Here is a 14,987-nt window from a genome sequence, read left to right on the forward strand (position 1 = left end):
CCTAAAGGTGTAACTGTATTGATCACAAAACTGCTGCTAAATGAGCAGATTCTGTTCCGCTGTACAGTGACTGACACGAGCTATATTATACTGTATATATATATATATATATATATATATATGACTGTTTGCCAGCATACACAGAAATACTTGCCTGCTGCGTAACCTCAAACAAGCGCAAATGATGACTGGCAGGGCCAAAATCAATGTAAATCTATACAAACAGTGTTTGAAAGCATAACGCAAGAAAAACATGCCGATTGCTGTGTTACAATCAACTGTGACCAACAACAGTCATAAGAGTAATTCATTTCAGACAGGTCTTGAAAAACAAACATAACAAAACTGCTGCCGCCGGACTCAAGACCCAGGTATACATCTTCTTCTGCGTTCCACTCCATCTCGCACACAGAGTATACTCAACAAAGTGTACTTGTTTCAAATTCTATAATTACACACAACTGAAATAACTAATGTAGACTGAAATACACACACAAGCATGCCTACATTCTCTCTCTCTCTCTCTAGACTTTAGCACATAATAACATGCATTATCAGCTTGACTCATTAATATTAATTATATGACATGATGATTTGCAAAACAGTCGTACATGCCCCAGAGACACTATATAACATATTCTCCCTTGTGTGTCTATTTTTGCAGTGTGCATGGATTACTGTAACATTCAGTGCTTCATTCTGAAAAAAGTGGAGTTCTTCATCTTCATAGGCAGCAAAAGCCATTAAAGTCAAAATTAGCCACAAATTCCTGAGGTAAAATGTGACAGCAGAAACAGCTTGGGAGCGGTGAGAAAGAGGGAGAATAGGTAATTTCTGCACAGCAATTCTTTTTCCCCGTGAGGAGAATCAATATTTAATTTCTCTGTCTGCAATGATAACGAGATGGCAAAATCATTGTTTATATATTTGAGCTTGAATAGACCTGTGGGTAGTGAGGAGAGAGAGAGATGCGCTGGCAGACAGCCACAGCAAATGAAGCTGCTCGTCCACTCAGCTGATGTGAAACAAACAGCATTGCCTGCTAAAGAGCATTAGCAAATGAGCAGATTTTTACCATGCCATTGTGATCGCTGTGATCCAGTGACTGAGAACTTCCACATCTAATCACATGCCCGCATATGATCAGAGGCAGCCAAAGCAAAGGTGCATAACACTTTGGGAAGGAAGATATGCTCAGATGAGAGGCATAAACAGTGTTTCTTTAAATACAGGAATTTGCCCTGGGGTTGATTTTTTACTAAAGCTAACAATTACAATAATTGTAAATGGAGTTATGATACCAAAAAGTTGTTCTTACTCATACAAGCTTTAGTCTCATAAATGTTTTAAGTTGCCACAGAAAAGCATGTTGGGGGTTGACTTTTATTAAAACTAATAGATTTTAAATAACCTTTTGTTATGTGAAGGCACATAAAAAATGAATTAAAGTATTTATTTTATTTTTTTAAATGTATTAATATATCACTAATATTAGTGTATATCATTAATAATGAAATGGTTACATAGAAACTGATTTATCAATATAAAAAATGAGGTTGCCATTTCCACAATGATCAACACTTTTGCCATTAGTGAAGTTCAAGGAAATGTGTCAATCAAGAGAATATATGAGATATAAGTTCGATGTAAAGCGCAGAAAAATTCATTTAAGTATCACTTTGTTTATAGTGTTTTGTTCCCACTCATTTCTATTAAAAAAAAAAAAAGAAAAAAAAAAGAAAATATTAATTTTGTGCAATGTTGTACTAAAAGTTAGTGTATTTGGCTCCCAAAGAAATATGTCAATCAAGACAATGGATTATGAGACATGAATTTGATGTAAAAAGCAGAAAAAATGATTAAAATATCACTTGTTTAGCTGTTTTTTTTTGTTGTTGTTGTTGTTGTTGTTGTTTTTTTTGTTGTTTTTTACTCATTTCCAATTATGCAAAAATAAATTAATAAATAAATACAAATAAATTACTTTGTGTAATGTTGTATTAAAATTCGGTGTATCTGGCTACCAAGGAAATATGTCAATCAAGAGAACTGATTATGAGACATGAATTTGATGTAAAAAGCAGAAAAAATGATTTAAATACCCCTTGTTTAGCATTTTTTTTATTCATTTCCAAGTATGTGCACACACATAAATAAATAAATAAATAAATAAATAAATAAATAACTATAATGTTCTACTAAAAGTTAGCGTATTTGGGTATCAATGAAATATGTCATTTAACGGAATGGAACTTGTTTAGCAGTGCTTTTTCACTTATTTCCAATTATGCAAAAAATGTGAAAATATAAATTTTGTGTAATGTCCTATTACAAGTGAGCTTATTTGCATATCAAGGAAATATGTCAATCAAGGGAATAGAATAAAAGATATGATTTTGAAGTACAAAGCAGAAAAAATATTTTAAATATCACTTATTTTGCAGTGTTTTTCCCACTCATTTCCAATTATGCAAAAAATGTGAAAATGTTAATTTTCTGTAATGTTCTATTAAAAGTTAGCATATTTTAATATCAAGGAAACATGTCAATCAAGAGAATGGAATAGGAGATATGAATCTGAAGTAAAAAGAAGAAAAATGAATTTAAATATCACTTATTTAACAGTGTTTTTTTTTTTTTTCACTCATTTCCAATTATGCAAAAAATGTGAAAATATTAAAGTTGTGTAATGTTAGCTGAGGTAGTTTTAGCAGATGGAAACATTAAAGGAGAAGTCCACTTCCAAAACAAAGATTCACATATAATGTACTCACCCCAATGTCATCCAAGATGTTCATGTCTTTCTTTCTTCAGTCGTAAAGAAATTATGTTTTTTGAGGAAAACATTTCAGCATATAATGGACTAATATGATGCCCCAATTTGAACTTCCAAAATGTTCAAACAATCCAAAATCTTTGAAGATCCCAGCCAAGAAAGAAGGATTTAAACGATTGGTTATTTTCATAAAAATAATACAATTTATATTTTGAGCCAGGATACACAAGTTCAAATTGGGGCATCATATTAGTCCATTATATGCTGAAATGTTTTCCTCAAAAAACATAATTTCTTTACTACTGAAGAAAGAAAGACACAAACATCTTGGATGACAATGGGGTGAGTACATTATATGTGAATCTTTGTTTTGGAAGTGGACTTCTCCTTTAAACAAACAAATGCGTGTTGTGAAGATACTATGTACACTGCTCTTCATTATTAGTGGATAAATAGTTTTATTAGAGTTTACTGTATATGATCGGAAGCTGTTGACAGATGAAGAAATACCCATAACGGCCAGATACTTTCTTGAATGCTTTCCACCATTCACTGTAGACTGTGTTTTAGTTAGAGGCTGCGTGAGCTAAAACAGTTTTGGAATGAATAGTAAAATCACTGCATACAGTAAGAGGCACCTGAGATAATTCATCAGTTCACAGCTGCAAAATGACTATTTGTATTTGACAAAATATGCCATCAAACTAAAATTTCTCACAGCACAAAGATAAAACGACAGCGAGGATGCGGGGGAGAGAGCGAGAGAGAGAAGGGCCGGCAAATCTGCGAACAAAACCGTTATCTCGTTCTGAATGCGCTGGAGACGGAGAATGACCTTGCATTGTGGAGATAATTTATTCTCAGAGAAGGTGACCTTTGGAAATTACATTTGCAGAGAAGTGGAATTGGAACCGCTGATACATTTATAGAAAGAAGAGACAAAATGAATGAATAAGACTGAGATTATTTAAAAAAACAACAAGGAGGGTCTCACTGCGCATAATGTGAAAGGTCTGCCGTCAGCGTACAGATGGTGGCGCGCTGGAGCCTTTAAAATGAGATGACAAATAAATCATGGTGAGCTGCTTTTTTGCCTAATGCATCCATTTAAATTGAAAGAGTATAATATGGAAATCATTTGAAAGTGTCTCCAGTGACAGTTACATATGAGAAAGACCTTTTGAAATGCGATCCTGATGATACGAAGCTAAAAAGTTTTCTGTTTTATGGCAACTAGTTATTAGACAGAAATTGACATCATTGCTTTCTAAATGAAACCCAGTAATTAACAGCTTTTAGCGTCTGCTTTTAGCGTCTGCCCATCATTCATTCCTCTAAGTGACCCTTTTTTTTTTTTTTTAAACGTAGAAACATCAATTTGTCTAGTACTGAAAGAGCTTAAATGTTGTCTCATAAAGTATTTGTTTAATTAAACACCTGGATACACGTGGCAAAACTAGGAGCTTAAGCTGCCAGCGGAGCGGGTTAGATTCCCCATGAAAAACAAGTTCTCGGGATAAACAAGTGTAGTGCGAGCAGAGAGAGCCCGCTAATTTGTTGCCTGTTGGCCAGCGAGAGGCTATTGATTGGGAACTAATTGATTGCCAGCTGAAGTGATAAACCATGTGCTTGTGCAGACAGCATCACTAATACAGGAAGGGAGCGCCTGAAATCACATCGTGGCCTCCAGTTGGGAGCAGAGCCTGGCCGTTCCGCACATGCTATGGTGATGAATGATCTCCAACATCTGTGATCAGGCCCTGTGCTGCACTCTTTATTCAATCGATGAGATCTCTGTGTGGTTAAGCACAAATCTAAGACGGTTAATGCAAGGAAATGATTTAATCTAGTGCGAGGCGCTGCTGTGTTTCCAATGCAGTGCGTTTGGCTGGAAAATGGTCCATGAATTGCTACAAAACTCATTATAGAAGTGAAACATGTCATTTTTTTCCTAGTCATGATTACAGTGAATGTAAGCAATCAAATCTCAGTGAATGCACGACTGATGTAACACAATGTGAGTGGCGTTTACTACAGAAGTCATTTTATTTCATTTCATTCTGAGAGGAAAAAACCTTCAGTTTAATGACTATGTTTTAGTGTTTAGTGCTTGCAACTCCAACAAACAGAGCAGGGGCTCTTTTATTACGGTGGAATGGCCATTGGACTGTGTTTAAGTGAAGTTAGACATAAAAGTGAAATTTGTACATGAAAGAAATTTTATGTTTCTGCCAGTGGCCAAGTGGGAGCGAGGAATCACAGCTGTGCTCCCAAACTCTGCTTCTCAAACTACTTAAAAAAATGCTGAAACACAAAAGCCAAAATTAGGAAAACAAAACAAAATGTTTAGACTTAGCCTAACTATATTTCTGAGTAATATATCTCAAAGTTGTTGGTAGTTTATCACAAGTCCTGCCCACCTGAAAGCACACCAAGCATATAAAAAGTCGAGCTACAGATGTTTAGTGATTTATGAATGAAAATAAGCACATAATAAAGGCATACCACCACTTTGTGGTCAATAAGATGCTTTTTTTGAATTATTTATTAACTTTTTTTTTTAAATAAATGAATACTTGTTTTTAACAAACATATGTTAAATTGATCAAAACTGACAGTAAAGTCTGATACATATATATATATATATATATATATATATAGACTTTTTATCTTACAATTCTGACTTTTTTGTAGAATTGCATCATATAAACTCCCAAAAGCAAAAAATTTGGTAAAAAAAAAACAAAAAAACAAAGTAGATAAAAAGTCAGAATTGCGAGATATAAACACAGAATTCTGACTTTTTTTCTCAGAATTGCATGATACAAACTTGCAATTCTGACTTTCTTTGAATTGTGACATATAAACTCGCAATTGTGAGACATAAATTCACAATTCTGACTATTTTGTAGAATTGCGTGATGTAAACTCCCAAATGCAAAAAATAAAGTCCGAATTCCGAGATAAAAACTTGCAATTGCAAGTTATAAACTCAGAGTTCTGATGTTTTTTCTCAGAATTGCATGATACAAACTTGCAATTCTGACTTTCTCAGAATTGTGACATAAACTTGCAATTGCAACATATAAATTCACAATTCTGACTTTTTTCGTAGAATTGCGTGACAAACTCTCAAAAGCAAAAAAATAAAGTAAAAATTGCAACATATAAACTCACAGTTCTGACTTTGCGATATATAAATTCACAATTCTGACTTTTTTGTAGAATTGCGTGATATAAACTCCCAAATGCAAAAAATAAAGTCAGAATTACGAGATTAAAACTCACAACTGCAAGTTATAAAGTCAGAATTATGAGATATAAACTTTTTTTCTTAGAATTGCATGATACAAACTCGCAATTCTGACTTTTTTCCGCAAATGGGAGTTTGTATCTTGCAATTTGGACTTTTTTTCTCACAATTGTGGGTTTACATCTCACAATTCAGACTTTTTTTCCTCGCAATTATGACTTTTTCTTGCAAGACTTTTTTTCTCACAATTGTGAGATATATACTCGTATTTGCGGGTTATAAAAGTTATAAATACTGAGGGGGGAAAAATTGTGTTCTTTCTTTCTTTCTGTATTTGTGGGAGAGAAATGTGCACTTCCAAGAAAAAAATTAAAAACTTGTGCGATAAAAGTCAGAATTGTGAGATAAAAAGCTGCAATTACCTTTTTAATTTTTTTTCTATGGCAGAAACGAACTTCCACAGTTCTACTGAACATCTATAGTCTATTTGAATATATTTTAAAAATCAATTTCTTCTTGTGATGCAAAGCTAAATTTTCAGCAGCCATTACTGCAGTCTTCAGTGTCACATGATCCTTCAGAAATAATTTGAATATATTTTATATTATACACTTTACAGTAATACACACAAAATGGTTTAAAAAATAGCAATCTGACATCATGTCCTTTATTAATCACAAAGGAGTAATCTATCTTCCTTTCATTGAAAAACGAATACAGGAAGAGACAATTGTGGGTAACAGAAAGCCCCATTTGTGTTGAATAGAGCTGGGTGACAATGAACTCACTGTTACAGAAATCTAAGATTGTATGCATAAGACGCCTTCCTCTGAAGCCTGCCAAATGCTTTCACTAATGGCTTGCAATTAGCGTGTCATGGCACGCACACAAAACATGCATTATCTTGATGAAATCCCAGCGAAAAGGGTCTAATCTAGAGAATGGCGGATGATGTTATCGTGCTGGGGACCCGACCGGGCTTTTATGTAGTGTTGAGTGACAGGGCCGCGGCGCCACAGAATGAAGAGTTACAGCCCAATGGACTACTGGGGGGCAGTAGCGTATTCGGTGCTGTCACATGATTTCCATGGAAGAGCCCACCCTTAGTGGCCTTGCTTTCTGTTTGTATCTGTGTGTGTTATGTGTGTGTGTGTGTGTGTGTGTGTGTGTGATTGTATACACTGGCCATTTGATTCAAGTGTGATCAGTGGTGCACAAGAAGGAATTCAGGTAAATGTGACAAAAGCATGCTGGGGTGCATTATCAGATGGTTATGCGGGTCAGTCTGAAACACAACCCTTGGTTCTTTCATCTGGTTTTTGCAGTATTGATCACGGCTCTGCTAAGGTCAGTAATCTGTCATTCACAGGGTTGCCAAAATGTCAGGCTGCTGTTTTCCAGCTACTCTTATTTTGTTGTAGACAATCACTGAGTTGTTTCGACCAGCACTTCCACTGAGTCTAGGGCAAAGCCGAGCTTTTTAGACGTTTCAAAGAGCATAAATGCTTAGAATGTTTTTCATTTCAAGAGAAAGAGTCTTTCAGAGAGAATTTCATCTTGAAAAGAAAACCAGTGTGCACTGATAGAAAATGAAATGCAACACATAGAGGTGGCTTGAATTCCAATTCTGCCGAGGTAAAATGCTGAGATAATATGGTTGGCGTGATATGTGCAGAGGCAGATGATTACTCTTGAGAACAGAAATTCACATTTAGCTAGATTATGTTTTTATTACAAAAGCCTGAAAATACAACAGAACGCACTTGGTGAACTTGGCGAGAAACAGCAGGCATCCTCACTACAGATGCAGGCTCAACCTCAGACGTCGTGCCCACGGACCGTTGGCTGAATGTTTGATGCATAAGGCACATAAAGCATGAAACATTCCAGGAGTTTCGAAGTCGTCATCTGATTCGATTTTTAAGAGACGTGTGTGTCGCGTTCCTTAACAGTTCACCTGGAAACAAAGCCGTCGTGACAGCAAACCCCCTCATGAAAGAAGAAAGCTGTCGCATTTACAGCTGTGACAACATTCGACATCAGGATCATCTAAACAGTGGATTTTCAAAAATATGTGAAGTTTGTGGCATAGATTCTGTGCCATTGTTGCAATAAACCTGCACAACGTTCTGTAATGAATAATTTATCAGCTGCATGCCAGTCTGTTGTTGTATGGACATTGGCTTTACATTTTCACACCCTAAACACAATGCTGAACAAAATGGGCTGCGATTGGTACATTTACATAGGTCCTTGGTCCACGAAAGCTGCGATCCAGACCTTATGAAGCTCCGATCAGAGACAATACATAGCAGAAAGTGGAACACCCTGTAAGCGCTGATAGCCTTGTGGTTAGTGCGCTGACATATAATGCAACTACACTCATGGTGACCCGAGTTCGAATCCCATCTTGAGGCTCTTTGACAATCCCACCCATCTCTCTCTATCCATCCAGTGCTTTCCTATCTGCTCTCTATTGTCCTGTCTAAATAAAGGTTAAGAAAAAAACAAAAAAGGAATTTAAAAAAAAAAAAAAAATGGTGACTCTGGTGAAGTAAGTCCCACCTCCTGCACAAAATAACCAATCAGCAACTGGCAAAGTCTGTCTTTATGATAGTTTGCCAATATTGCGCTTGAAGCTTCACATATCATAGAAGCAGCAGCTCCAGCTAACAGGTAGTGCTCTCAGAATTTTGGTTCTATCAAAGTTATGAACAATATGACAGTATTTACTGAGGATACTTTGGAGTTCCCTGTCCCTAAACTGCTTACTTTATTTTTTATATTTTTTTTAATGATGATTCATCATTTAGTATTTGTACTAATTTGGTTTCCAAGAAAGTTATATTTGCAGGTTTAACTGCTGCAACAACAACAAAAACTATAATTCATTCTTGGTTTTCTCCTGGACCCCGTTCAATAAAAGAGTGGTATAATTATTTCAGAGATATTGTTCTCACTGGCTGTCATTCATAAAGCTATTATTAGTTTAGCCATAAAGTTCTTATTGCAAAGGTTTTTACAATACTGAGGAGCAGATATCTGCCACTACTTGCACTAAACAGTGAAAACAGCATGCAACTGCTATTATTGCAAAGAAAATACTCCTATTTTTACACAGTGTAAATAGAATATATTACATAGAATCAGGGCTTAACATTAACATCTGCCATCCCACCACTTTGCCGGGTTGAATTTTATATACAGTAACAGAGCTCGACATTAATGCTTATCTGGGACAGGTGGACTTTTTGAAGGGGCAAGTGAAAGAGAATTTCACTTCTGATTAAAACATCTAATTACGGAAACACTGAAATTTCCTTGAGAATGACTTTCTGATTTTATTACGTTTGGTGTGAACGGCAATTGATAATTGTTAATGTATTGACAGCAACCAGGTAACGCCAGTTAAGGATCGCACAGTCTTTCTGTATGTGAGACAAAGTCAAATTAACACAGCTGCACACAGAAGAAGCATACTGCGGTTATAATGTTGTTTTTATATTTAAAACACGTAGCCTAGTTAAGCAACATGACACGAGCAACAGATGGCAGTTTTCCCTGAAACCACGATTGTAAATTTGACATTAATTTTATACAAGAGTTCAAACAAGTATATGCGTTTTAGCACAATATTGTGTTATCGAATTACTGGTTAACGAAAATAGTTTCAAACAAAGATCACAGCACAACAGTCACGCATCTCTGAGCAACATGCAGTGGTGTTTTGTTACTGAATGATTTGGTGTTTCTGAATGAATCATTTGAGTCAATGATTCAGTGTGAGCGTGGTGAGTGAGGTAAAGCATAGGAAATGTAGTCCGGGGTGTAGTGCAACAGTCTGTGTAATGGCAAGGCGACCTCTGGTGGTGAGCGGACTGAGAATAAGGACCAGATTCGTGACACATTTGATTGGTAACAGCCCTATAGTATATCATTAAATTAAGTGAAATTAATAATAAAATATACATTTTTGAAATGGAAGATGACGCATTTTATACGCATTTTATAAGCATTTTATACGGTTAGGGAAAAATGCCCTTGAAGTAGGCAAGAAAAGACCTGTGAAGCAATTTAAATAAATTTTAGGATGCGGTACCTTTAGTCATATATAATGTATTTTCAAACAGCAAAACTGTGGCCAGTGAGTGGCTAGTAAATTTGGAAAACTGCTAGCCACAGTGGCTGGTAAGCAAAAAAGTTAATGTCAAACCCTGTATAGAATATTATTATTATTAGAATATTAAGGTATTTTTAGCATTTCGCCAAAAACACTGCTATTTTCACTTAGTGTAAATGGCATCTAATTGCTATTTTCACTTAGTGTACATAGCATCTATCGCTACTTGCACTTAGTGCAATAGGTTTTTCATGGTACATGTTTTTCTAAAATTTTTAGTTGGACATTTTTAAATATTACTGTTTAAAAATGAACATTCTAAAGTTGCTTTCCCATATGGTTTATAAAATGATAAAATGAAATGCTCCTTTAACCAAGGAAAAAAAAAAACCCTAAAGTTTATGATACCATCTATTAAATTCAGTTAGATATGAGCTGCACTTGCATGACTAAAAATAGCTGCTCAAGTGCATTCCCAAGCTTTGAAAGGGACTTTCAGTCTGATAATGCACTTGAAGCAAAACTCAAATCAAGTGAAAATTGAACCTTCAACTTGGAGAATGGAGAATGGAAATTTTGCAAATGCTTGCATTTTTTACTCCATGTCCTTGTGGCTCACCATCCATTGCAAACTCTAGTGTTCTGATTTCTGGTTTCCAATCTTAAAGCTAAGCCTGGCTTTGATAAACATTCAGATTGCTTGTATAGCAATCTGCATTTCTCTATGATCAAAATGGACTCTTTTTTTTTGAGGGATTACGTTATACTGATTTTCTCTAAACATTTCTCATCTGAATGCAACTGAGCTGTCAGATATATAGGTCAGATTTATGTGAACTAATATGAAGTATAGCGTGGGAGGAAATACAAGGTGGGCCGAAACAAATCCCAAGGTTATTACTAAGAGCACAAATGCAATGTCCTTTACCTGTCAGAGATAACAGCATGTGTTGATATATAATGCTTGAGACACATGAATAATGAAACAAACTTGACTTGATCATTATTTACCGCAGCCATACCGTACTGATTTAAACTCGAAAAAATAGCATTCTGTTTTTGGTAAAAGTTGTGTACATGTGAATGTGACCTACATTTAGAGCTCAACAAGCTCCTGTGCTGTCTGAATAAATTATTCTATGAAAAAGACTACCGCATTTTACTTTGGTGCAAGAGACATGGATTTTAGAGAGGATTACTTAAAGCTTAACAGGTTTTAAAACACCTAATCTAGAGAAAAAACTTTACATAAGAGAGTCAGCTGGTTATAAGAGCTGTAATGGAAGGTTTGGCTATTCAAGAGGAGATTAAATAAAACTATTGAGATCTCTATCAGCGTAAATCCTACTGTTCAGTACAGTTTCATAGTAATTTGAATAACCTCAATTCTTGGTATATCTCGGTAAATTGGAATATTATGACCATTTTAAAAAGTGGTTAAAAATATTAAATTTAACTTAAAGAATTAATTAATCTCCAGAATAAAGAATTCCTGATAATTTACTTATCCCCATGTCATCCAAGATGTCCATGTCTTTCTTTCTTTAGTTGTAAGTAAGGTTATTGAAGAAAACATTCCAGGATTTTTCTTCATATAGTGGACTTCAATGGGGATCAGTGGGTTGATGGTCCAAAATGCAGCATCAAATGGCTGTACACAATCCTAGAGGAATAAGGGTCTTATCTAGCAAAATTATTGGCCATTTTCTAAAAAAAACAACAACAACAACAACAACAACAAAAAAATTATATTTTTTGACCGCACTAGCTCAACTTACGTAATCACATTGGAAAGGTCAAACGTGCCGTATGCAGGGATAAAGCTGCATTCAAAACAATTTGCAAGCAATCTGCAATTTGGACCTTCAACCCATTGCTCCCTATTAAAGTCCACTATATGGAGAAAAATCCTGGAATTTCCTCAAAAATCTTGATTTCTTTTCGAGTGAAGAAAGGAAGACAAGAATGAATGTGGATGGCATGGGGGTGAGAAAATCATCAGTAAGTGTTACTGGTGAAACAAAAGCATGTAAAATTTTTTAGGTATTGCATAACAGGAATGATTCACTGTGCACTCTTAAAGTGGTGCTATTATGCTTTTTCACTTTTTGACTTTTAGTCAGTGTGTGGTGTGTATTTTTGGGCATAAAAAAGATCTACAAAGTTACAAATCTCAAAGTCCACTCCAAAAGGGAGATATTTTGTTTTGTTTTTTTTAAATCTTTTTTCAAGAACTACAACAAACTAAAAAAGTTAGAAAAAAATAAAATAAACTTGAACTAGAATAGGCTAGGCTAATCAGTGATGATGTTCTTTGATAATGTTAAGCTGCTTTTAGCTTTATGCTGAAGCTGGTTTCGGGCAAGGAAACTATATGTGACCCTGGACCACAAAACCAGTCTTAAGTCGCTGGGGTTTATTTGTAGAAATAACCAAAAATACATTGTATGGGTCAAAATTATTGATTTTTCTTTTATGGCAAAAATCATTATGAAATTAAGTAAAGATCATGTTCCATTAAGATATTTTGTAAAATTCCTGCTGTAAATGTATGAAAACGTAATTTTTGATTAGTAATATACATTGTTAAGAACATTATTTGAAGAACTTTAAAGGCAATTTTCTCAATATTTTGATTTTTTTGCACCCTTAGATTCCTGATTTTTAAATAGTCATATCTTGGCCAAATATTGTCCTATGAAATATTTGAAAAGCTTATTTATTCAGCTTTCATATGATGTATAAACATCACATTACGACTGGTTTTGTGATCCAGGGTCACATATATGTAAATAATTAAATAAATTAGCACCATAATATCATGTATTGGCGATCTTGCAGGGTGACGATAGGACGCAACACTTCTGTAGCATATTATTTACTCACCCTCCATGCATTCTAGGTGTATATGACTTCCTTCTTTCAGTTATATTAAAATTTATCCTGGCACTTCCAAGCTTTAGAATAGCATAGACAGGCGTTTCTCTTCATCAGTCCAAAACAAGTCCAATAATGTGCATCCATCCATAATAAAAAGTACCTCACACGGCTCCGGGGGGGTCAATAAAGGCCTACTGTAGTGAATTGATGTGTTTTTGAAAGAAAAAATATCTATACTTAAAACGTAAGAATGACTTAATCTAGCTTGTACACGAAACTTGCTTCTTTGACAAGGGGCATGGCAGTACTGAAACACTGTTTAAGCTGTTCGCCAATCGCAATGCAGTGGGAGAGCTAACCAATCACAACACATTTCACTTTTTGGGAGGCGGGCCTTCATTAAACCCGGAACTAATCATGCCATTTGTGCCAGACTGGGAGAAATGTATTGTAATAATGTGAATTATGTTAAAAATAATGCGTTTTTCACCAAGCATGAAAGCATGTTCTAGCACACCCCCAAAACAAAATCAAGACTTTGTAAAAGAGCATAATAGGACCCTTTTAAAAATAAAGGTGCTTCACAATGCCATAGAAGAACCTTTTTTTGTCTAAATGGTTTCATAAAGATCCTTTAACATCTGAAGAACCTTTCTGTTTCGTTGTGGCAAAAGAAAGTTCTTCAGAATATAAAAGGTGAGAAAGAGATGGTTCTTTAAAGAACCTTTGACAGAATGGCTCTCTGTGGAACCAAAAATGCTTCTTCTTTGGCATCGCTGTGAAGAACCTTTTAAAGCACCTTTATTTTTAAGAGTGTGTTTTATGAACTGAACCATTCAATGATATTTGGGATGGTCAAATAAACACGCTTCCTTCCAAATCAAATTACACCATTTCAAATCACAGGTTTTCCCACTCAAAACATTATACCTCATTGTTTGCTTTCCTCCCTGTGTAATTTCATTTTAAACTAGACAGGCACGCACATGTTGCGACAACAATACCCAATTAAACAATGAAAAGTCTCTCAATTTACTTTGTGTTTTGCTCTGTAATCCCAACAGAAGTACTTCCTTTATTATAATTGGTTCCAGTGCACCCATTCAAAACATCACCGCAGTGGCATCTCTATTCCAAAGACAGCTGCAAAGCAAGATAAGTGGAAAGTATTACCTCCATAGCTCTAACATGATTTATAGTGTTGTTAAAACGTCTCAAAATATTGAAAGTGTTGTGGATACCTGATGCCTCCAAGAGAACGTCTAAGATAAATTGCACAATTGCAGCAATCCAAGATGACTGGAAAAACTGCATGTACAATTAGAGGCAAGAGGTCACATAACAAAGTAAGTGGAGGCGAGAGATTTCACGGCACAAAGGGACAAACTGTGATGGCTGCAATGAGAAACCTCATGTGTGATGCATTTGGTTAATAGTACTGGGACACCAGCATAAAGGCCTGTGATATTGATTTATGCAGAGTAAAATAATAAAAAAAAGACCTAATTGTAACACAAACACGAAAACAATCACTTCATAAAAATAAAAACGAACCTTTCTTTTATTGCACCTGACAATTGAAAGTCATTCATCCAAGTCATCCTCAAACAGCCCCTGTGCATCTTTGATTAGATGGTATTCCATTCAATTAGCATGCTAATGAGGGCATCTTGTGTCTCATTGCGTCGAAAGGCTCTGACAGGACAACAGCAATTAGCATAAGCCATTATCAATTTACTGGGAGACAGAAAACGATTGGTGGAAGGGAGGTGTAGGGCCAAAAAGCTGGACTTTTAGACAATGAAAAGTGCTGATGCTAAATGGTTTTCCTCTTTGTTGTGATCAAACTACAGGATAGCCGGCAGAATTAGCAAATCAGATAAACAAGAGGTTGTACATTCGCATTTAAGGTGCTTTGAATGTAGGAAATGGCATTAGATTCTACATTTTATTAAAGG

General features: G+C 35.3%; 1 protein-coding gene across 1 annotated transcript in view; it reads right to left on the reverse strand.

The window, feature by feature from the left end:
* Nucleotides 1-14,987, reverse strand: part of LOC127172910 (inactive N-acetylated-alpha-linked acidic dipeptidase-like protein 2) — a 302,371-nt gene that overhangs the window by 76,123 nt on the left and 211,261 nt on the right.

The sequence above is a fragment of the Labeo rohita genome, chromosome 11 (genome assembly GCF_022985175.1).
Source record: "Labeo rohita strain BAU-BD-2019 chromosome 11, IGBB_LRoh.1.0, whole genome shotgun sequence".
Lineage (NCBI taxonomy): Eukaryota > Metazoa > Chordata > Actinopteri > Cypriniformes > Cyprinidae > Labeo > Labeo rohita.